The 12,286-nt window shown below is 48.9% G+C and overlaps 1 protein-coding gene across 3 annotated transcripts in view; it reads right to left on the bottom strand.

Annotated features, from left to right (window-relative positions):
* The window catches only part of HSD3B7 (hydroxy-delta-5-steroid dehydrogenase, 3 beta- and steroid delta-isomerase 7), a 53,193-nt gene extending 42,074 nt beyond the window's left edge, over positions 1 to 11,119 (bottom strand). Inside the window, exon 1 of one of the 3 annotated variants that reach the window (XM_028704172.2) lies at positions 10,964 to 11,119. The gene's annotated coding sequence lies outside the window, so the exon portion shown is untranslated. Of the gene's footprint in view, positions 1 to 10,824; positions 10,849 to 10,963 lie in introns of those variants that run through there. The other 2 variants (XM_028704171.2, XM_077917955.1) reach the window with 2 other exon arrangements.
* Between the last annotated feature and the right edge of the window lie 1,167 nt (positions 11,120 to 12,286).

Below are 12,286 nucleotides of genomic sequence, written 5' to 3'. Positions count from 1 at the left end.
GCACTCTTTCTGCCCTTGTGATTCCCAACAGCTGGTTTTCAGAGGAATACTGCCTCAAGAGGCCGGAGGAACAACCTAGCCATCATCACTAGAAGCCATTCATAGCCTCAGCGTCTATGAATCTGTCAATTAAAAAAATAAAAGTTTTAATTAAAGGATGTTTATAGTTAAGGGTACATAAAACATCTCTGTTTTCAATTCACAGAGTCCTTTCTACAGGTGTGAGACACAGACATTGTGAGACCTCGGGGAGATCTTCCATTCTTTTGCTTAGTATATGAACAGAGTTTTTATGTCAGCATTGTTTTTCCTTTGTCTGTTTGTTTTGTAATATAATAATAATAATAATATTTATACCCTAGCCACTCTGGGCAGCTCCCAACAGAATATTAAAAACTTGATAAAACATCAAACGCTAAAAACTTCCCTAAAGAGGGCTGCCTTCAGATATCTTCTAAAAGTCAATATACCAGTAGTTGTTTATTTCCTTGACATCTGATGGGAGGGCGTTCCACAGGGCGGGCGCCACCACCGAGAAGGCCCTCTTCCTGGTTCCCTGTAACTTTGCTTCTCACAGTGAGGGAACCAGCAGAAGATCCTTGGAGGAGGACCTCAGTGTCTGGGCTGAATGATGGGGGTGGAAACGCTTCTTCAGGTATACTGGGCAGAGGCCGTTTAGGGCTTCAAAGGTCAGCACCAATACTTTGAATTGTGTAAACCCCTCAGCAGCATACAAATTAATATGGCTAGTCTGATCCTCTTTTGAAGCCATCCAATTTGGAGGCCACTGCACTACCTCTGACAGGAGCCTCCACGACTGGGCTTTTTGGGCTCGCAGGACCCTTTAATTAGTCACGAAAGCCAACTTACTTTGGCTGCAGTACACAGAGCCGTTCAAAGGCAGCAGAAGACTGGAGGCAAAACAATGAAAGGCAGAAAATAGACTTCTAAAAAGAAATACATCACACACACCGGGTGATTCATGGCCTATAATTAGGCAGCTGCTTCCAAGAATTTCAGCAAGGCTATTTGTATTGTGGGCAAACACACCAGCAACACAAGTTTGGCAACGTAACCCCATCAAATCTTGCCTCCGCTTGTTCAAGTCAGGTGTACGAAGCTTGGCTGTGAAAAGGCGTCGCTATTACTTATGCAGTCAGCAGACTAAGAATACGCAAGCGTTGATTCAGCTCAATGCCTTTTCTGCACCAGGCAGCAGAAACCCAGCTGGAGACCCAGACCCCCAGTTCCTATAAGCTCTGAATGGGAATTCAAACCAAAGATTCCTAGGAGGAGATGAGGCTTTTGCAGTTTAAAGGAGAGTAAGGAGAAGGTTCAGGGTTGTCTGAGCTTGCTTAGAGAGAGGAAGGGCGCTGCCTGGTTTAGTCCTAGGTCTGAGCTCTGGAGCATATTTTTTTTTAAAAATGCTGTATTCCAGGAGGAGGCAGAGCATGGCTTTCAGCATCCTACTGAATTTCCAACTGACACAGGGCAAAAGGGAGAGAGACCTGCAAGGGGGAAGAACAAGATTCTGAACCCAGGTCAAAAATGCTGCCAGTGCAAAGAGCTCAGCCAGCAGCAGGGATGCCAAGGGTCAAAAGTCCTGCTTAGCAAATAAACAAACAACTTTGCAGGCCACCAATAAAGCAGTCAGAAGAGGAGGAGGAGGAGGAGGTTGCCCTTCCGAGGCTTTTGCTCCAGGTAAAAAGATCAAGGCTGCAAGTTGCTTTATTGCTTTGTTCTGCCTTGAACTGGTGCCACCTCAGCAGGAGGGTGTTCAAGGTTGCAAGAGCTTGGGGAGAGCGATCAGCATGTTCTGTACGAGGGCAGAGGAGGAGGGCAAGCGGTGGAGGCTGCACAGAAGCCACTGATGAATCCCAGGAGGCTGGATAAAAGGGAGAATTCCCAGGCAGACGCTGTTCCTGCCACATCCCAGTGCTGCAGAAGTGAGAAAAGCAAGAAGGCACCTCGATCCTCATTTCAGGCAAAGCTGTTAGAAGTTACAGGAAGAAGCCACATCGCTCTGTTCTACCTTCAGTTACAGATAGGTAGCTGTGTTGGTCTGCCATAGTCAAAACAAAACAAAATTCCTTCCAGTAGCACCTTAAAGACCAACTAAGTTAGTTCTTGGTATGAGCTTCAGATTCGTATCTGAAGAAGTGTGCATGCACACGAAAGCTCATACCAAGAACTAACTTAGTTGGTCTTTAAGGTGCTACTGGAAGGAATTTTTTTTGTTCTGTTCTACCTTGTTACTATTTGTGAGCTGTAGACGCAACCCTTCTGCTGCACAGGGACCTTTCCCAGCCCTGTTTCATAAGGGGAGGGGGCTGCCTTGCGGGACAGCTTTGATAGTCTTTTCTTCTAAGGAGCAAACCCTACACAAATCCAGAGTGGTGTCCCAAAGACGGCTGGATGGCACCTTGTACGTCTCCTTTGCGCCAACTGCTGCAGCAACGCTGAAGCCAGACTTGCTGCTCTGCTTTCCTTTGGACCACATCAACAAGGCCGAGAATGGTTTTTTTGTTACCTGAGGCAGACCTTGGGCAGCCCAGGTCCCCCATACACACTGCCCAGGCCTGTGCCCTGGGGAGGTCACTTCAGTAATAATAAATAATAACAACAACAACAACAACAACAACAACAACAACAACAACAACAACAATAATAATAATAATTTTATTTATACCCCCTCTGCCCGGCCAGAGCTGGGCTCAGGGAGGCTAACACCAATAAAATCACAGTAAAAAACATAATAGGGAGGAAAGAAAAAGAAAAAAACCAATTTAAAATACAGGTTAAAATGCAATTCAAAATGCAGCCTCATTTTAAAAGTAGCCGATAAATCAAGACCAAAAGGGGAGGGAAACATAAGGGTCAGACTGAGTCCAAACCAAAGGCCAGGTGGAAAGATGTCAAGACCCACAGGGCCCTAGTCTCTTGTGACAGAGCGTTCCACCAAGTCAGGGCCAGTACTGAAAAGGCCCTACTACTAATGAAGCAGTTTGGCTTCACCCCCGGAGGCGCACTCCATTGTCTCCATTGTCTCTCGGGATAGACAGATGTCAACAACAGGCAGGCGGATTTTATTCTGACTGTCTGTTGGTAGACAGAGCCAGAGTCAAAAATGGGTGGGCAACGTTTGCAGGGCTGTGACCTGGAAGTGAGTGGTGTTGCTGGGGGGGGGGGGGGGCGTGGCCTGCATGAGAGCTGGAGAGAGCCCCCCAGGCCAGATACAGAAGCTTGGAGGTCCACACAGGCCTCAGGCTCCTCCACCTCAGCTTTACTGCACAGATATGGAGGGAGGGGAAAGTAAAACCCTTCAGTTCCTCAGCTACCCTAGGTTTTTGGTTTGTTTTTAAAGGAATTTGGGCAACCCCAGCAGACAGCACTGAGCTAAGGGAGGTTCATAGCCTGATCCCACATCAAGGCATCTTCCAAATGCTTTATGCCACTTTTTAAGTGACGCAGAGCCCTTTTTCGGATGCAGATGTTCAAAGTGTCAACAAACAAGAGAGAGAAGTGTCACACGTCCCCCAGCCAACGTTAATCCAGGAAGGCTGCACACTGCCTGGAAACAAAAGGGGTGGGAGGCTGATTTAAAACAGAAGCTACATTAGCCGAATTACATCCTTCACTGACTTCTCCAGGAAGGATAAACCAGTCATACAACCCATGAGAAAGAAAGCACAAATTGGGGGTTGGTTGGGGGGGGGCAGGTGTTTATTGTGGGATCAGCACGGCCTCACGTGTGCAGCTTTCCTGTGGCATCTGTGCCAAGTCATCGGCATCCCATATTTTGAGTTGCCAGCCCATCTTTCCACCCCATCAAATGCCAGCCCATCTTTGTCCCCCATTAAATCCAGATTTACCTCCTTGCTTTGCATGACAGGAAGTCACGTATCTTGGATGCTAGGCCCAGGTCAGCACATCCTGGCTGAGATAATAAGTGGCTTCCTTCCTGTTATGCAAAAGAGAATGAACTAGCCCCTAAGAGAACTACCTGCTTCAGTTACTAGATTCTTTTGCGGAAGGGACTGGCTGGCAATGAGGTTGCAAAAGAGGCTCTTGCCATCCCCAGGGGGCCTGCAGCAATTTATGTGACCCTGGAAATATCACACACCTTCCTAGCTGGCCTGGCCCCCACCTCCCATAAGGAGCAGGTTGAGTATAGAGCCCCTTCCCTGCGTGTTAACTGCGTGAGCCACCCTAGGTTCTTTGGAGAAAAAAGAAGGATATAAATGAAATGAGTGAGTGAGTGAATGTTGTATATATAGCCTATGGACAGCCAACGTGGCACTTTGTGTGATGTGGGACTACAACTCCCATCAACCCTGACCATTGGTCATGCTGGCTGACGCAGATGGGAGTTGTAGTCCAATAATATCGGGGAGGCCACCAGCGTTGGTTACCCCAGTCAAGACTCATACAGCTAGTTTACTGAGCGTAGTTCAAAGAGATAAACATAAACGCAGCTGGTGGAGTCTTCCAGGGATCGTTTTCTCCACAGACAAGAGATGAAGGAATAGGACAGGCACGTCCAACAGGTAGATTGCTGGACGTCTGTGGTAGATCACTGGTAGATCACTGCCTCCCCCCAAAAAGATTAACAATTTTGGCTCCCCTAAAAAAGCTCAACAACTTTGACCTGAACCAACCAAAAGGGGATAGATCACTGCCAGTTTTTAGCTCTGTGAGTAGATCGCAGTCTCTTGGGAGCTGGCCACCCCTGGAATAGGAGAAAGAAAAGGAGACAATGATCAGCTCCCTCTCCTTCTTTGTGCTACTAGGCATCTAGCTGACTGGCTGAGAATTATGATAAGAACGGAAAAGGAAGAGGAAATTGCTGCAGTCTGTATGTTCGCCTGTGGTCAGGAATGGAAATCAGTCAAGTGGATGCAATTGTTTTTAAGTCTGTAAACTGCATGTAAGTAGTGACTTTTAATAAAACATTGTTTTTGGCATTTCCTTCACCTGGAAATGTACTTTAAGCTACATAAGTCACATAAATATTTACATAAGTGGTGATAAATAAGAGACCGTGAAGCAAACTTGTTTTTATCAGATTTCTGCAGTAATCTGAATTTGTACTAATGCATATAACAATTTAATTAAAAAGACTAAAAACAAGAAAAACCAGTTTATACGACTACAGAAACAAGTGAAACAATTGTACCAGCATTAAGGACAGGGTGTGAGGAACTATGTTATTTCTGATTCGAACCCTACCAGAAATCCTTGGTGATCCAATAAAAAAACCACCCAAAGATTTACGAGTAGATCCTAATGTACCTTCTGCCCATTCCTGCATTAGGCTGCATATGCACTATGAATTTAAAGCACCTTTTCTGCCTCCAATGTATCCTGGCAACTTTAGTTTATCCTTCCCAGAGCTATACTTCCCAGCAGATTTAAAGCACATTCCCTCCCTTTTAAAAAAAAACCCATGGGAACTGATGTTTACCTCTCAGAAAACTACAATTCCCAGCACCCTTAAACTATAGTTCCCAGGAGTCATGCTTTCAGTGTGTGGTCTGCATGCAGCTTGAAACACAATTCAGAGTCTGTGGCAGCACTGGGCACCAGCTGAAGCTCTCTCAGCTCCACAATTCCCACCCTGGGGCCTTGGCAGGAAGGAAATCCACACACACAAAGCCCTTGACCCCACCAAGCGATAGGAAGAGCAGCTGGCTGCGAAATCCTCTCCAGATCAAAGAAGAGCTCCTTTCCTGAAGAACTGGCACGCCAGAAGCAAGCAAAGCTGAACTTAAACTGGCAACAGCAGAGCCCTAAAGGGTTACTGCTGCATTTGCGGGCACATGCGCTAAACCCTGTCTGTGGTGCCTACCCCTTTACCCCAAATGATGAAACAAGAGACCAGAGTACAGTGGTACCTCAGGTTAAGTACTTAATTCGTTCCAGAGGTCCGTTCTTAACCTGAAACTGTTCTTAACCTGAAGCACCACTTTAGCTAATGGGGCCTCCTGCTGCCGCCGTGCCACCGGAGCACGATTTCTGTTCTCATCCTGAAGCAAAGTTCTTAACCCGAGGTACTATTTCTGGGTTAGTGGAGTCTGTAACCTGAAGCGTATGTAACCCAAAGTACCACTGTATGGGTTCAAATTGGCCACAACTTTATTGAGCTTCAGAAGTGGGAAACGTGGCACAGGCCTTGGCAAATAACCCTCTCAGCCCGCTTGGCTGAGGATATGCAGGCAGATGACACCCAGTGAGAGGGGAGTGTAAAGCGCAAACTTACACAGCATGCCCTTCCACCAACCTCGTCCCAGGAGTTTGACCTACATGGGCCAGGGACTCCCGGTTTTTAACCTTTAACGGGCCCTGCAAGCGCCGCCGCATTGGGAGGGAGCATGGATGCATCCCCCCCCCCGACTTGATGTTAGACTAAAGGATACCTTGCCAAGGCCGAAAACTGCCAAAGTTGTGACAAAATGCTACAGGGAAGGTGAAACCTGCCAATGCAAGGAAAATTCCTTCCCGATTCTGAATACAGCAGCCATCTTATGACCGCAGCAGCGCCCGCTGACGTGGAACGCAAAATATTAGCCTGTAAGGAAAATAATCATTAACTTGAAGACCGCTGGCCTAGGATGAAACTATGAAGGCAAGAAATTATTAATTTGAGGGAGGGTAGGTTGGTGATCCTGGAAGTAAGAACAGCAAAAGAGGCTTCAACAACGGAGTCAGCCTGTTTTCTTTTAGCCTTAGACCCACCCCTGGCCGGCCGGCCATTGTCCTCCCTGGCCGAGGGCAGGTCAAAGGCCGGCCCAAGCAGGTGAGTGGCACCTGCCCAGGTGAGCCCTGCTCGGCCGCAAACCCCGCCCACCTGTGGGAAAGGGAGGGCGGAAATTGCTTAGACTTTAGCCCAAGGAATCAGCAGGAAATGGGGCTAATGGGTGCAAGTTGGTTACAAGAAAAAACAGTTTGCATGGAGTAACCGCTAAGCATGGGGAAGAAATTAGATCCAGTTCACATTTAAACTCACACTTTCCGAAACAATATGCCAACCAAAACACACGCAGCCGTCAAAATTCGCCTTTGCAATGAGGTTCTCCAGTCGAGTAATGTGCACAAAAGGCGGGTACTAAACGGTGTGTTTTTTTTATAAAAAATGTGTATTTCAGTGAAAACAGCACACACAAACAGCACACATTAGGGGAAACGTGCTTTGCAAAAGTGTTTCTATTTGGGAGTGATTCAATGTGCACCGTATATTAGGAGGAATTCAAACCAAAGCGCCGATCCACTTTCATGAGGGGCTTGTTTCTTCATGAGGTAGAGAGCTGGATATAAGATTGGGAAAGTGAGACACAGCGAGAGAAACCAAAACCGACAGATCTGCCCGGCCCTAATAACCACATTTGACCACAAGTGCTGGCTGGGAAGCCAGTAACACCCATGGGGGAAAGGGCAGCCATGAAAAGGCGGCTATTTAGCCCTGGGCCCTAGTTTCAACATCACACGGAGTTCCCACACACCTGGTTGCATGCTATCAACATCACACGGAGTTCCCACGCACCTGGTTGAATGCAACCAGGTGCGTGGGAACTCAAATGCATATATAGAGGCTATAGTCCACAAGGGTCAGATTTAAGACAGAGTCAGTAGGCCGAATGCAGGGTCACAGCTGTTCCCCGCAGCAAGAGTGCCTCTGAGCACACACAGAGCCTGCTTTTCCCTTCCAAGGGCATCTTTTCCAGGCAACTCACAGCTCCAGCAGGGATTCCTGGATCTTTTCACAGTTAAGCAGCAGGGGAAAGATTTTTTAAAAAGGCCTAGTTCTCCTCCGAAGGGGAAAACCTTCATCTCTGCTGCTCCACTTCAAACTGCAGGTGCTGAATGTGTGTGTTAAGGCCGGGAGGGTGGTGGTGGTGCTGAGATTTAGAGTCGTCAAGTTGGAAGGGTCCACGGGGGTCATCTAGTCCAACCCCCCGCAACGCAGGACCCTTTTGCCCAAAGTGGGGCTCAAACACACCACCCTGCGATCAAGAGTCTAATCTTCTAATAACTGAGCCAAATCGGCAACAGCCCAATGCTCCTCTCCACACCATTCCCTGCACCCAGAAATTTCGTATGTCAGGGAGAAAGGATCCAGCCTCAGTGAAAACAAGGCATGGGTAAAAGTCAGCAATTGCTAGAGGGAGTCCGCACACCACCAGCTCTCAATCAGACCAAGGGTTCAGTATGAGACAGCCTCCTCCAACAACTTCATTTGAGCCAGGGTTTGCGGTAGTCCCAGAACCTGTTCTCGGGGCCACCTGACCATCTCTGAACATGTGAAGCAACAAATGCGTGTCTTCCAAACACTCCTCCTCTCTCACTTGCCAAAAGTTGCTCCATCACTACCACCATCATCATCATATACTGCCCTATACCCGCAGGTTCACAGGATAAAATCAAAATCTAAAACCACAAAAGACATCAACAAATAAAAACAACAACCCAATAACCCCTCCCCAACACATCTTAAAAGGGCATAGGAGGTCCATCAAATCAACCAAAAGCCTGGTTAAAAAGGAACGTTTTTGCCTGGCACCTAAAGGTGTTTAATGAAGGTGCCAGCATTCCACAGATGTGGAGCCACTGCAGAGAAGGCCCCGTTCTCCTGTTGCCACCCTCCGGACCTCTCGAGGAGGAGGCATACGAAGAAGGACCTCAGAAGACTATCTGAGGGTCCAGGTAGGTTCATATGGAAAGAGGCGGTCCTTGAGGTATTGTGGTCCTGAGCCATTTAAGGCTGTATAGGACAAAACCAGCACTTTAAATTGGGCCCAGAAACTAATTGGCAGCCAGTGCAGTTGGACCAGGATCGGTGTAATATGCTCACACCGTCTTGCTCCAGTGAGCAACCTGGCCGCTGAATTCTGCACCTTCTGAACAGTATTCTGAGGCAGCCCTACGTATAACGCATTGCAGTAATCTTTTAGGATGTGTAAAGTTGCCAGCTTTTCTCTCGTGGTAAAATTCCTGTGCTTTTTTTTTAATTAAAAAAAACAACCCTGCAAAACAGGCAGAAACCCAACAGGTACGGTTTTCCCTCTCACTGCAACTGGGACACTGTGAAAAAAGAAACCCCACTTCTCCTAGATTGATCCCATTGCTCCAAAGCAAGAAACTGTTCACGGAACAGAGTGGCTCCAGCAAGACAAGGCATTTTACTCCAGACTTCACAATACCATCCTGCAGTCCTTTCTCTGGCTTACCGGCTCCAACACAGTAACCAATAAAAGTGACGACCTGAAATTCAAGGAGTGCCTCTCATTTCCTCCAAGGGAATCCTCCCCAAACTAGGAATGACATTTCCCTCACCCTGCACTGCCAACCATTCCACACACAGAAAACCACACAACTGGAAGGGAGTTGCCATCCCCGAAACGTATTTTCCACTTTACCAGCTCAGTAAAATAATAATAATAATCTTGCTATGAAACCACTCTGAATGTTTGGGAGCAACGCCTGCAACCTAAAGGTGCTCTGATTGGAGTGTGGGGTGGGGTTAGAGACAGCAACCATAAAGTACCCGGGTGTCCTGGCCGTTCCAATACACCACACCTTCTTCTGCCCTTGACAGGAGAACACAGAATTATCTGTCTGCCTTTGCTGCTGTTGAACCACAATTCCCTTTCAGGATAAACCAGGCACACTGAGCTCCAGCTTCAAAGGGCTCAGTGCGCAGAACATGTGAAGAGATGGAACTGATTCGAGCGTTTTTCGTAGAGCGATTCACGTCAAGCCGCCAAGTGGTCAGTCGCAGAGCTTTCTGGGGCTGACATGCAAGGCAGCCCACAATACTTAAGTGACCACAATACTTAAAGGCTATTTCCACCCTAAGCAGCTCCAAACACACCTGAGAGGAAGGCACACATTTCCAGCAAGCTCCGCTTTGCAAAGGGACCCCTTCTTCCAGGTGTCCTTTATATCACGATTTGGGTTCAGGATGCTGCCTGGGCAGTCATACGCAATGCCGCTTTCAGTGCTCAGTTGCACCTGCAAATGTTTGGAGGCGGTCCTGTTGCTTCGCTACCAAGCAGTCTGTATCCTGAAGACACCCCATAGATTTTCGTACCACAAACGCCCAGCTATATCTCTCCCATCACTGTATGCCCTGCGGGCAGTGCCAGTGCATTGGCAAAACAACTAATCGCAGAACAACTAATAAAGCAAAACAAATCTACAACCAACGCGAGTCACATCAAGCTGTCAATGAAGCTCAGGTCATTTACCGCCTCTCAGCCTAGCCTACCTCAGAGGGTTGTTGTGGAATTTTATTTTATTTTTATTTTTTTAAGAGAGCCCTGCATTCGACCTTGAGCTCCTGGGAGGTGGGATATAAAGGCACGAGGGAGGGAGCAAAGCCACAGCTTTTGAGCTTCGGCCTGTCGGGTTTGTCGCACTTAAAGAGTCACCGAGAGCAGGGTGCCAACTCTGTAAAAAGGTCCTGACGACGTAAGCCTGGTTTGCAGCGGGCACGAAGCGCACATGCCCTCCGCAGAGTTATGCCGAGTTGGCGGAATAACAACCGGCTGACTTGGCACCTTCCGGGTGATGCGGAGATATCGATCTGCCAGGGGAGCAGTAACGTGTGGAGGCTGCAGGAGCCGGGCTAGGGATGAAGGGACCAAAACCACCCCGGCCAAAAATCCTCTTTTAAGACACCCCCGAGAAAAAGAGATAGAGAGAGAGAAAGACTCTAGTTTGGAAGGAGCAGCTAGTCAAAAAAAAAAAGCCCCGCTCCCACTAGCTAGAGCGACGGCAAATGCACTCTGCATGTGCTCAGGGGCACCCTCGTCTCCTTTTCCCCACCTGCACCCGAACTTAGTTCCAACGGGCTCCTTCCTCTCTCGCCTGCCCTTTGCAAGTTGCGCACAAAGCCTGGACGGCGGTGGGGCGTGGGGTGGTGTTGGGGAAGGCGCCCCCCACGCTTCTCCCCGGGGGTCCTCACCTGGTGCCAGAGACTCCCACACAGCCGCTTCCCGGTCCCTTTCTCTGCCTTCGGAGCCCCATCGCGGCCGCTGCCTTTGTAGCTGCTGCGCCTGGCGGCTCCCCGCCCCCGGGAAGGCGGATCCCCGCAGGTCCTAGCAGGGGTTGGATCTCGTCGGCGCCTGCCTGTGGCAGTCCGGAGACCCGGGGCTCGCTCAGGCTCACTCACTTCCACGGGTCTCCTCGGAGTAGAGCTCAGTTGGCATTGCGCTTTCGTTTAAGCGAACCAGAAAGAGCGCTCTTAACCAGGTTCAGCGGCGTGTGACCACTTGGCAAAGCTCCCCCCCCCCCACACACAGACAAATGTTGTCGTTTGGTCGTGTCCGACTCTTCGTGACCCCATGGACCAGAGCACGCCAGGCACTCCTGTCTTCCACTGCCTCCCGCAGTTTGGTCAAACTCATGCTGGTCGCTTGGAGAACACTGTCCAACCATCTCGTCCTCTGTCGCCCCCTTCTCCTTGTGCCCTCCATCTTTCCCAACATCAGGGTCTTTTCCAGGGAGTCTTCTCTTCTCCTGAGGTGGCCAAAGTATTGGAGTCTCAGCTTCAGGATCTGTCCTTCCAGTGAGCACTCAGGGCTGATTTCCTTAAGAATGGAGAGGTTTGTTCTTCTTGCAGTCCATGGGACTCTCAAGAGTCTCCTCCAGCACCATAATTCAAAAGCATCAATTCTTCTTCTTTATGGTCCAGCTCTCACTTCCGTACATCACTACTGGGTAAACCATAGCTTTAACTATACGGACCTTTTGTCGGCAAGGTGATGTCTCTGCTTTTGAAGATGCTGTCTAGGTTTTTAAGATGCTTGCCTCCCACAAATATATACGTATTTATTAGTAGTCGGGGTGTATCGGTTTATAGAGCCAACTCCCTTCGTCCTCCCCCATAGGTGCCAACTCCCTGGGACCCTGGGTGCCCGAGCAACCACAAAATTCCCCATGAAGGGGCCGGGCACCCACAAATTTCAGTGCCAGGGCCATGCACCCTGCATGGCACTCACGCCCCCGGGCACCCATGGCCGCGGCACCAAGCTGGCACTCCTGCACCCCCCATAAAATATTTGAGGGGGGAACTCCCCCAAGCATTGCCGTTCAAATGGGGGGGGGGTGCTTTGTCTTACGATCAGTTATGCAGGGCGGGGCTTGCCTGCCCCGCCCCCCAGATTAGTTTGGCTTTTATTGTATTTTATGTCGAAAGCTTTTAATAAAAAATTGATTAAGGAACCAAAACAAATCGCAGTTGCAAGAGACAGTGGCGTAGCATGGGTTGTCAGCACCCGGGGCAAGG

This window comes from Podarcis muralis, chromosome 13 (genome assembly GCF_964188315.1).
Source record: "Podarcis muralis chromosome 13, rPodMur119.hap1.1, whole genome shotgun sequence".
Classification (NCBI taxonomy): domain Eukaryota; kingdom Metazoa; phylum Chordata; class Lepidosauria; order Squamata; family Lacertidae; genus Podarcis; species Podarcis muralis.
This window is presented reverse-complemented; position numbering and strand designations above follow the sequence as displayed.